This window comes from Gastrolobium bilobum, unplaced genomic scaffold (assembly GCF_033153095.1).
Source record: "Gastrolobium bilobum isolate Gb01-03AN ecotype WA unplaced genomic scaffold, APGP_CSIRO_Gbil_v1 utg1154, whole genome shotgun sequence".
Taxonomy (NCBI): domain Eukaryota; kingdom Viridiplantae; phylum Streptophyta; class Magnoliopsida; order Fabales; family Fabaceae; genus Gastrolobium; species Gastrolobium bilobum.
Genome location: NW_026898337.1, coordinates 22767 through 33519, shown reverse-complemented (window position 1 = coordinate 33519; position 10753 = coordinate 22767). Strand labels below are relative to the sequence as shown.

Sequence of the window (10753 nt, the reverse complement as noted above, 5' to 3'; positions counted from 1 at the left end):
GACTGGCCTATATGCTGCTTCCATAGCTGCTATGATTTTATTAACCTCATAGTTTAGACTTTTATTCAGATAGAAAATTTTCTGTTGGGTAATTTTTCATTGGAGGCTCAATTTGATTTTTTTGCCTTGTTATTCAATCATGTATTTGTATACATACACAAATAAATAATTTTCTCTCCATCTTCCTGCATTTGGATTGCCCCTTGGGTTTTTGTGCTCTATGCACATAACTCTTCGGTACATTTTTATTATAAAATTTCACAGTTTTGAAATTAAACAAATGCATTACATTATAAGAATAACTTTGTTGTCAGTGATAAATGTGATTGTAAGAACCCGCACCGTTAAATTAGAAATTTAATTAATTAATTATGAGCTGAAGTGAATAATTTCATAATTGACCTTAAATAATTATGGTAAGGTAAGAATAATTAATATAAGGTCTTAATAATGCTGAAAGTCGCTTTTATGATGAAAAGTGCAAATACCGGTTCTGCTCCACGGTATAATTGCGTACTGATGAAGTATCCCGAAAAAGTATAATAAGTACATGAATATTCCTAGAATAATATATAGGGCTGGTATAACAAGTTTCAAGTCAAAATAATGAGAACTGGTGTCAGGACTGATACCGGCTACGTAAAAGCGCGTACCGGGAAAGTGCTGCAAAAAATAAAATAAAAATATGACAAATCTTAGGAAAATGGTTAGGTTCTGAATCCAAAGTTTGGAATTAAAATGATAAACGCAGCCATTAGTGCTAATACAATGTGATTAATCGTAATAGGCCTATATATACTTAATGGCACAGATTTCTAGGTCAGAAATCTCAACATTTCTGAAAATATTTTAACCTACTACACAGATTTTTGGTAATATTTTGACAAAATTCATTTTCCCATTATATTTCAAAAATTATGATTCCCAAATAAAAAAAATATTCTTCTGCCAAAAAAAAAATATATTACGCTAGTAAATTTTTAAGGGACACGCCACAGGTAATACTCAATCAAACTGGTTTACCATATAAGACACCATCATTGAAACAAGTAAACTTGGTTGCACGTTGCACGGATCATTACGCTCGTGAATAGCAAATTGGATAAATCATACACGGTTGAATATTGAAGACTTTGGGTCGCAAAGAGTGTTTTGTGGGCTAAAGACGTTCACTGTATATGTGATGGTTGGTGAAGACTTCTGGTGCAATGGAGATGACTAGGGGTACCGACAAAGATACTCCGACGCTCAAGTGAGTATCAATGCAAGGTTTATGTTATGTTTTATGGGAATCAGATTATCATACCTGGGTTTGTACCCTTTATATTTATAGCAAGCCTTATGCCGCCTTCGGTAGACGACATGCCTCCTCATTGGTTGTTATGGGCTGCAGGCTTATCTTTCTCAGCTGGTGCCTTTCAGGCTATAAGTCTACACATTTGTTTATCTTCTTAGAGTGATGGCAAGCTGAAGCTGTCTTTCGTGTGTTGGTCTGCATGCACAGTGGATCTCAGCCTGTCATAAAATCCTTCATTATCCCTTAAGTTACATAAGGCGGTTCTGTGCAATAAAGCAATTACGCTTCTTGGTCCTTCTGCGAAATGCATGTATCGCGCGTTATGAAGCCTGTGTTCTGCTTGGGCCCTTTCTGGGCGTTAACCCTGATGTCCTGTATAATTATCCAGGTCGGTATCTTTTAAATTAATTCAAATAATATTATCTTTTAACAAAATAGGGGAAAACATAACAAATAGTTGTTACAAAAATATGATGAGTAATTTAGTAGTCCTTTGAGAAAATTGAATAAGGGCGATCGCCTACATAATTTTATAATGTTTTGGGGTTTTTCCTTTCTTTTTTTCAATTATCCAATTTGCTGCATTAATATGATGGTTTCTTTTATGCGTTATTTATATGTTTTTTGTTATATTAGAACTTCTGTAAAATAGTTTTTTCTTTGTCAAATCAAAAAAATAAAATCAAAAATTAATTTCTTATGTTTGCAGACATAATCATTAATATAATAACAATAAATATATATAATACGATGTTTATTTTTTTTATATAGACTCACTATTTAAGGATTTATGGAAAAATAATTAAAATTTTGTTTATATTTCACTTGTATTTGTGTGCAAATATTATTTCTTTAAAAAATTAAATTATGAAGAAATAATATTTTCTATGGAATATTTTACGAAAGTTTCAAATATTAATTTATTAAAATAATTTTAAATGCATTGGATTCAATAAAAGTAATGAAACTTTTTGAAATTGTAATTTTGTATAACCAACGGGTTAACCTTATCCTATAAGACTTTTGAAGTGTGCATACCTTTACTATTATAAACCTTATCCTATGGACTTTTTGCCCTTAAGCATAGAATAGTGGCTAATGGAGCAAGTTGACCCATTTTTATATCTCTAGTACGAGTCTCTTTCTCTCTTTCAATCACACAAGGTGGACCTGTTAGTGATGTCTTGGTCATATCTCTTTGATGAACCGCAGCCGCTAGATCTCTGCTTACAATCCAACAGTCGATGATTGATGAGGAACCTATTAGGGGCTGTGATAACAAGAGCTCTATGGACAGGCCCATTAGAGTTTGGGCCCAAGATTATGTGTGCTGAAGGGGAAATCAATTGCAAGGGAGTTAGTTTCTATTGGGGGAAAGTTAGGTGTAATGGAGGAGATTCTGTTGTAGTCTTTTGTGAGTCAGTTAGTACTTAGTAGTAGGGATGTTCAAAAAAATCAAATGATCCAAACCAATTCATAAACTGAACCAAACCAGTTCCAAAAACTGATTTTTATAAAATGGTTTAAAAAATCAATCCAGTTTTTTAATTTTGGTTTAGGTTTGGTTATCCATTTTCACAACGGTTTGGATATCCAAAATAACCAAACCATATCCATTTTTTAATGATTTTTTAATTTTACTTTTATTGGATTTATTATGTTTACCTCTTTTTTTCTCGTTGATATTTTATGAGAAAATGTGAGTTAGAATAGAAAATTGCATTTTGTGTTTAGAAAACTCAAATATGGTTTTTCATATGGTGGGTTTGGTTTCTACTAAAATTATTGACAATGGAGTTTTATCTTTATGTTTTTGCTTATTGTGAGCATATTTATGGTTAAAACAAGTATTTCCATGATTGTGAGCTTCACTTCTATATGGATGTATCTATGATTGATGGCTTCAATAGTGGGCCTGCTCATATTTAATCAAAATAGCCTAGATATTTTTAGCAAAAAATATATAAAGGGCCTTCTCATGTTTAATCGAAATAATCTAGATTTTTTAGCAATAAATAAATAAATAAATAACAAAGGTATTTTTTATTTTTTCAAAAAAAAAATATAGCACAACTAATGAAAAACTGGTTTTGAAGTTGTTATAAAATCGATTTTGAACTTGATAACCGGTTCTGATTTAAAACCGATTTTGAACCATAAACCGGTTTTGGAACCGGTTTGGATAAATAAAACCGGTTTTGAAAAAGAAAACCGGTTCGGTTTGAAAACAAAACAATTTCAAACTGGTTTGGTTCGGTTTTTGTCAAAATCGGTTATGAACCGCTCCATGCACTCCCCTACCTGGGAAACCATGTTTGGGGAATAACAACCCCACTTTTGGTACCAAAAAAACAATAACTTTCCAAGCTAAATAATAGTTCCATGGATTAGATGGAAATGTTTTTTGCCTGGGGAAGTGGAAAATAAGCCGCGAAAATGTTGACAAAATTAACCTTCTTTTTTTTACGATATGTGTGTGAAAGCATTTGTTGCTCCCTCTGTTCTCATATCTATTCTCACTGGCACAGTTCAACTCCATTTGGTAGCTGTGCATTTTCAACGCCTCCAATATCTATAAAGTTTTGTGTTCTCCTGTATCTTTTTAAGATACGTTCTTCTTTGTCTACAACATTTCAAACAAAAGGTAAAGTTGGAGTTATTTTCGTTAACTTTATATTCTCACTGTGCAAATTTAATCATAAAATCCCAGGAAAATTTTGCTATACTATAAACATTTTTTTAATAACATTCCAGCAAAAATATTTTCCCACAATATTCCTATAATATCCAGGTGAAATTTTTTTTACCAGAGAAATGTAATTATTAGTAGGGGTGTTAAACAAGCCAGGGGTTAAGGTCTGATTACAAAAATTGATTGTTGGACCCAGGCTTGGACTTGTATAAAAGCTCGTTTAATAAAAAGAACTCATGCTCCAATTCAAAAGCTCGGTCTTAGAGCCTCTCAGGCTTGCCAAATATTTTTATTTTTTTTTAATTTTTATTTTTAATTTTTTATACTACTTGTGATAGCCCTCTCTCTCTTCTCAATTTATTTCATCCTATTTTATTAATTAAACAGATTTTTTAAATGATTTTATTTTATATTATGCTATTTGGATATATATTAAATTTATGAATATTTATGGAATTACTAGTGCTGTTGATTGTATATTTTGTTTGGATAAATTATTGTTGTCTTATTTTTTTAAACAGGCTAACAGGCTAAACAAGACTTTTATTTTTTGTAAATGAGCCAGGCCACGGGCTGATATTAGATTCGTAACAGGTAACAGGCTAAGGCCAGTCTGACACATTTGAACACAGGCTCGGCCCGTTAAGACCAAAGCTCGGCTCGTTAACACCCATAATTACTAGGGATCTACAGAAAAAATGAGTTAGATAGGAAAGTTAAAAAAAAATTGTTTGGTTGGGCAAAATATTACTAGAAAATTGAGTGAAATTCCTGAATCTATGTTTAGTTGAAGATAAAATATTGATGAAAAACCAACTTCAAATTACGAAATAACCCTTATGTAGCAAACAGGGTTGCCTAATAAAGTAGTCGTTACTCTGTCGTTGCAACAACGTCAATATTCAAGTTTATGTTTCTCTGTCTTCTCTCTCTGTGTCTGGTTTCAAAATCAGCAACCATCTGGTAAGGCACGAGTTTCCGGTGGTGTGAATTCTCAGTCCGGTATACAAAGAAGGTTGGAAAATATTTCTGGCTGTTCTGCATTGGAACGGTGTTGTGGACTTGAGGGATTAGGGTTCCAAGCTCTGACCATAAGTTATCGTAAGGCATGTTAATCCTTTCCTGTACATTTGAAATATCTTGTTTACTTTGAGGTTTTGATTCCTCCTTGTTTTTGTTTAGGTTAGGTCCTTGATTATTAAGGGGTGAATGATTTTTGTGGGAGAAATGTATTGGTAAAGACGAAAAATGGGGGAAACACAAAAGGTTACAAATAAATTATAAATTAAAATAAGAAGACATGAATCTTGTAATGGATTATCCTTTTTTTTTGGTTACCTACTGCGATTCGTTTTTGTTCCTTTTCAAAATGGAAATAAAAATGCATGACATAATTTTCCCGTAATTTGTTTTCCTTCTTTTCAAAATGGAAATGAAAATGCATAAAATAAAAATGTATGATTTGTTTTATGTAAATTATATCCTAAATTCAATGCATGGTATGCATGTAACCTTTTATGTGTATTTAGACTGTATATTGTGTATGTTACCAGTGTCATTAACTCTTCAGTTGTAAATCTGTTGAACAAAAAAAATAAGATGCAGGCTATCAGTTAGGGATGCTATCTTCCTCTTTTCCAAACCCACCATAGTCCATGAAATGAAGTGTTACAACAGCAGCAAAATGATACTGAAAGGTGTTGTGGTTTCGCAGAGAGCCTTGCATATGAGCAACCCATTTCCATGTAAGATTTGTGTTGTGGGATTTCTTTGTGGAATCTGTCTTGCCTCTTTCATTTTGACTGCTCTTATTTCATTTGGCACCTTCGATGTTTGGTCGCAGTTCATTACAAACCATGTCATTGCTTAAAGAAGCCTTGGAACTCAGATGTTGGATAATAACATCAGTAAGTTATTTTTCGTTTGATTCTTTCATACCATAATTATTTCATTAGTTGAACTTTATGCCTCTGTTAACTTTTGAACTCTATAGAACACAAATTCTTCTTTTCTTAATATAAATTCCAACTGTTTTGGGTCTGGGAGCATAGATATCTTTAATGAATGATTTATCTTTAATGAAAGAGCTGATTACACAAGTATGTTCTTAATATGAATGAGCATAGGTATCTTTCACAATCATTGTATCATTTACCTTTTTCTGAATAAAGAGGTGATAACAGAAGTATGTTCTTAAAATTGTGAATCACAGGTCCTCTAAGGGTGTTTCTCTCAAACACTTAAAACACACAAGGAGTTCTCTGAATATACCTCTTTGTATATCTTTTAACATTCAAGCCCTACCTTCAAATGATTTACATGGTGCTATTTAAAAGCAATAGCAAATAACTAGAAATACTAATGACTAACTTAGGAAATCTAAACACATTAATGACTACTTCTTAGAAACTTTAAACTCATTAATGTCCACTAACAAATTCCTAAGGGACACACCTCTTCACCACAAAACCTTTCATTTTCTATTTTCTTTTATTCAAATAAAGTTTAAAAACCCAACAAAAATGAAAATAAAATTTTAATTGGGATTGCTTGTTATCTTGGCCGTTACCAATTTTCAACATAGAATTCCAATATTTAGGTTAAAATTATGATCAACTAATGAATGATTTATCTTTATGTACTTAACTATGAATTTAGGTCTGGGAGTATAGATATCTTGGCCATTACATTTTTGTCTTTAATGAATGATTTATGTTTATGTATTTTTAATATGGATTTGTTGATGTTGCTTGGTTTGATGATATTTGTGCTGGTTTTATTATGTTAACAGAGTCTGAAAGTTACTCCATAACCTTCAAACAACTGGCCTTTATTTCTTTTGGGTTAAAAAGTGATTTGTAGAGATTAAATTCTAAAAGAATTACTTTTTATGCATCTTATTGTTCGGTTTTCTTCTTTGAGTTAAAATTGTTGATTGACAGTGATGGTCTATTTAGGCCTATAGACTACAAACTCGAGACATAGAGATTGAGTGAGTTCTGTGTATTCATTTGTTAATTACCTCACTGAATGAATGGTATAGGGGTGCTTGATGATGGTCGATGTTTGCTTAGAGAAATAGCTAATGTAGCTTGCTTAACAAATGGGGAAGAGGCACCTGATGAGAATCGTCGAAGGGAATTGGCTGATGAATTAAGAGGTTGAGTAAGATCATAGTGCCAAAGCTGATTAAAAAAGGGTTCCATCTTCTTTTCTAATTTCTTTTTTTTAGTGATCTTTGTAACCCCATTAAGAGCTCGAGTGCCAAAGCTGATTAAGAGGCACCTTTTTCATTTCTGCTATGTTGTGTTAATATATGTTAGGACTATGTACACTTGTTCTCACTGTCTTTGTTTACCATTTTATATTCTGTTTTCAGTTGGGGATATAAGAGCTACAAAAGTGCCACCTGAGTGGAAGTAGACATCACAAAAGTCTGGAGTAGGAAAGCAGAAAAAGCAGGTCACGTTGGCCTTTAAACCCTCGGTGAACTACGATCACAAGGGTTAAATTCTCAAGCATATCACGTTGCCATCTGAATTGTACGATGCAGTCTATATACCCACGAAAAGCATTAGTTTTGTTAAGAGGAGGAGCATAAACCTTCAGGCCCACCTATTCAAAAGTAAACCATCAAACAATAAATTAATAAACAATAAAAAATAAATATAAATGTAATCAGATTCAGAGTGGAATACCTATATATCAACACTTTTTGTGGTCCTCCCTTACGTATAGTCTACATTTCTAATGAAGAGATAACAATCCTAATGAGATACTGGGCCAAGTAACCAGATAACCGAGTTTATGACCAAGTCCAGTTGTATCATTGCATGTGTATTTTCCTTAACAAACAGATGTGTATATGACATGCACCAAATTTGATAATAACCTATTTAAAAATAAAAATAACCGTATTATATCTAATATTTTTTTATTATTTGCTAACGGTTGCTCTAAAGATGCACACTAAGGAATAAAAATAGTATTTTTTTTGGCAAACTAAAAATAGTATTTAGTACTCTACTATTACTTGAAGAAAAATATCTAATATTTTATGGAATTTTAAGATATTAAATACTTTTTTATTTAATATTTAATACCACCATTTGACCCTGTTGATGTGAAATAAAAGACAAATTATTGTACCAAAACAATGACATAAATTACCAAGTGGGTGAGGAGCTCCTATCTGTTCTGAACTAATAGTTCAGCATTCTATATACAAAGATAGAAGTCAAGTGGGGATGAGAGCTAAAATCTGGGTCTTAATTCTTCCCATGCACATTTGAATTTCTCTGTAAATAGGAAGGTTTCGAGGACAGCATGGATGCAGGATGGTAACGGCAGAATCTAATATTTGAGCCACATCAGCTGGGGGGTATTGTCGTTCAGTACAACTCTGCAAGTTAAAGAATATTAGTTAATTTTGGTTAATAAGATTTGTTCAATAATGCAAACCAATGTATGCTGTATTCTCAAGATGGGGGAGGGGGACAAAAACATCATGATAAATGTCTCCTAAAGTTGCAAGGCAAGATGAAAACACAAAACCCAATAATGAAAACACAAAATCGTTACTAGTTTTATAGTATATCTGATTAGAAATTGTGGGTTAATACCATAACGAGCAAGGGCAGAGTGCATGCGATCGCAAGATAATTCATCGACTTCTAACCAATAAAACCAAAGAATCCCCAAAGATGAGAGTTAAAAAAATATAATCTAATTGATTTTATTCAAACTATGTCATGTGTCAGCCTTCCACCTTCCTATCCATATCAATTTCCAAATTGAAGTTTATTTTGATAGTCTTCTGGTTTTCACATAAAGATATTACCTGTGGAAAGTTTGATGAGATGATATCAGAAATAATTCCTTCAATGTTACTATCTCCAGCGGGAACAATACTGTTTGGTACATGTCTCCATCCCAATTATCTTGTTCATTTGTTATGCTGGGAGAAACATGAGCCATTGCAAGATCTATAAGGGAATTAAGAATAGGAAAAATTTAGAGTTAAAAGATACAAGATAGAAGAACATATGACATTGACTACAAAAGTTATCTAGCTATATATTAGTCTATGCAGACATGATACTAAGAAGTGAGCACATTATTTGGACTTGAATGTGGGCATAAAGGAGAAATGTGTTGAACGACAAAGATACAAAGTAAATTCTGTTAATAATATCACTTAAAAATGAAAAAAAAACTGTGATATCAAATAACTAAGATTCTGCCTTGGCTAATGTAAGATATTTATAAAACTACAAAACAGACACGTGTGTATAAAAATTTCAGCCACAGTAGGATAGTACTTGTGAATTTAATGTCGAACATTTTCACCAATGTCATGTGCAGCACTAACACTAGAAAAAGGATCAACCTGCAAGGTAAAACTAACAAGTAAAACTTTTTCCATCTCCTTTGGTTTAGGCAGAATTTAGTTTAGCCCCAATGGTTAGATGTTTTAGGTTACTTTTCACCCATTTGTATTCTCTATTATCCTAATAATTTCCCAAGTTGTATTTTTTATTAAGCATGGAGAAAGAGGTAGTAAACTCTACACCTGAAATTATCAAATAATTATATTAGGCATCATATTTAATTGGGCTCGTCAGTGTGAAGTAAAGAAACAACCCATCAATTTACATATGTCATGTGTGTGTTATTAAGGGATATGACCAAAATGACAAAGCTTTCATCAAACGAGAATATTTTACACATGTCAATAAGGAAAAACAAGTAGACTTACTACATTTAGATGCCATATTCAATATATTGATATATGTAACATTTAATTCCAAGATAAATATAATCTACTTTAAAGGTATCCAGTACACATCTAAGTCCACAATATACGTGTTAAATATTTTATTCTATCCTTGTATGAGGATCTCACCAAGTGTCTATATGTTTAACTTAGGTTCCAAAATATATTTGACATGACATATACTAGGGTAAAGAAAACAGTTCCAACAACATATAAAACAACCAGCTAAACTTGCAAGCCGTGATAAATTGAGGAGAAACAGATAACAACGGATAAGTTACCTTTGGTAACCATTTTCAGCTCCAGCTTTTAAAAACATATCTGAGACTAAAAGTCCAGCAAGTGGATCAAGAAACTTCACTCCAAGAATAGACCCTCCTAACATCGAGATGAAAATCTATGGTTAGAGAATCTGTGAATTTATAAAAGAGACAAAACATAAATGGCTCAAGTATCTAGAAACAAATCATGCGCAATGCAGAGTATACTTACATAGAGGCATAGCATCTTAGAAAATCCATAGGTAGGGCACCAATAAATAAATGAAGAGAAACAACACATTATTTCATAAATCTAAACAAAAAAAATGTCAATCGTTTCAACGATTCAATCGAATCCAACCAAATTAAACGAAGGGCAAACAACAACACAAAGGGAGGTGATTAATGCTCACTTTGTTTTGCCGAGATCGATATATCCACCTAAATCTTCCTCCACAGCCTGAACTAGAGTTCTAAATATGTAAATTAAACACATTACGAACATGACTCATGCAAGAAAAGGCAGAGATTAGCGAAGAGAAATTTGACCTAAGCGAAGATCAGCGACAGCTTGAAAAAGAACCATAGAAGGAATAGGCAGAGTGTTAGACCAGTTCTTCAATCGTTGAAGAGATAAGCCATTGTAAAATTGAAAGGGAAGAAGAAGAAGTGAAGAGAAAATAAGAGAGTGGAGGGGGATTTTGGAGTTGAGAGAAAAACTTTTTGTT

The 10753-nt window shown here is 32.5% G+C and overlaps 1 long non-coding RNA gene across 1 annotated transcript; it reads left to right on the top strand.

Annotated features, from left to right (window-relative positions):
* Window positions 1-5595: 5595 nt before the first annotated feature.
* LOC133314975 (uncharacterized) lies at window positions 5596-7552 on the top strand. The gene is made up of 3 exons (XR_009752029.1): window positions 5596-5734; window positions 5833-5896; window positions 7369-7552. It is a non-coding gene; the product is annotated as an uncharacterized LOC133314975 (long non-coding RNA).
* Window positions 7553-10753: the final 3201 nt, after the last annotated feature.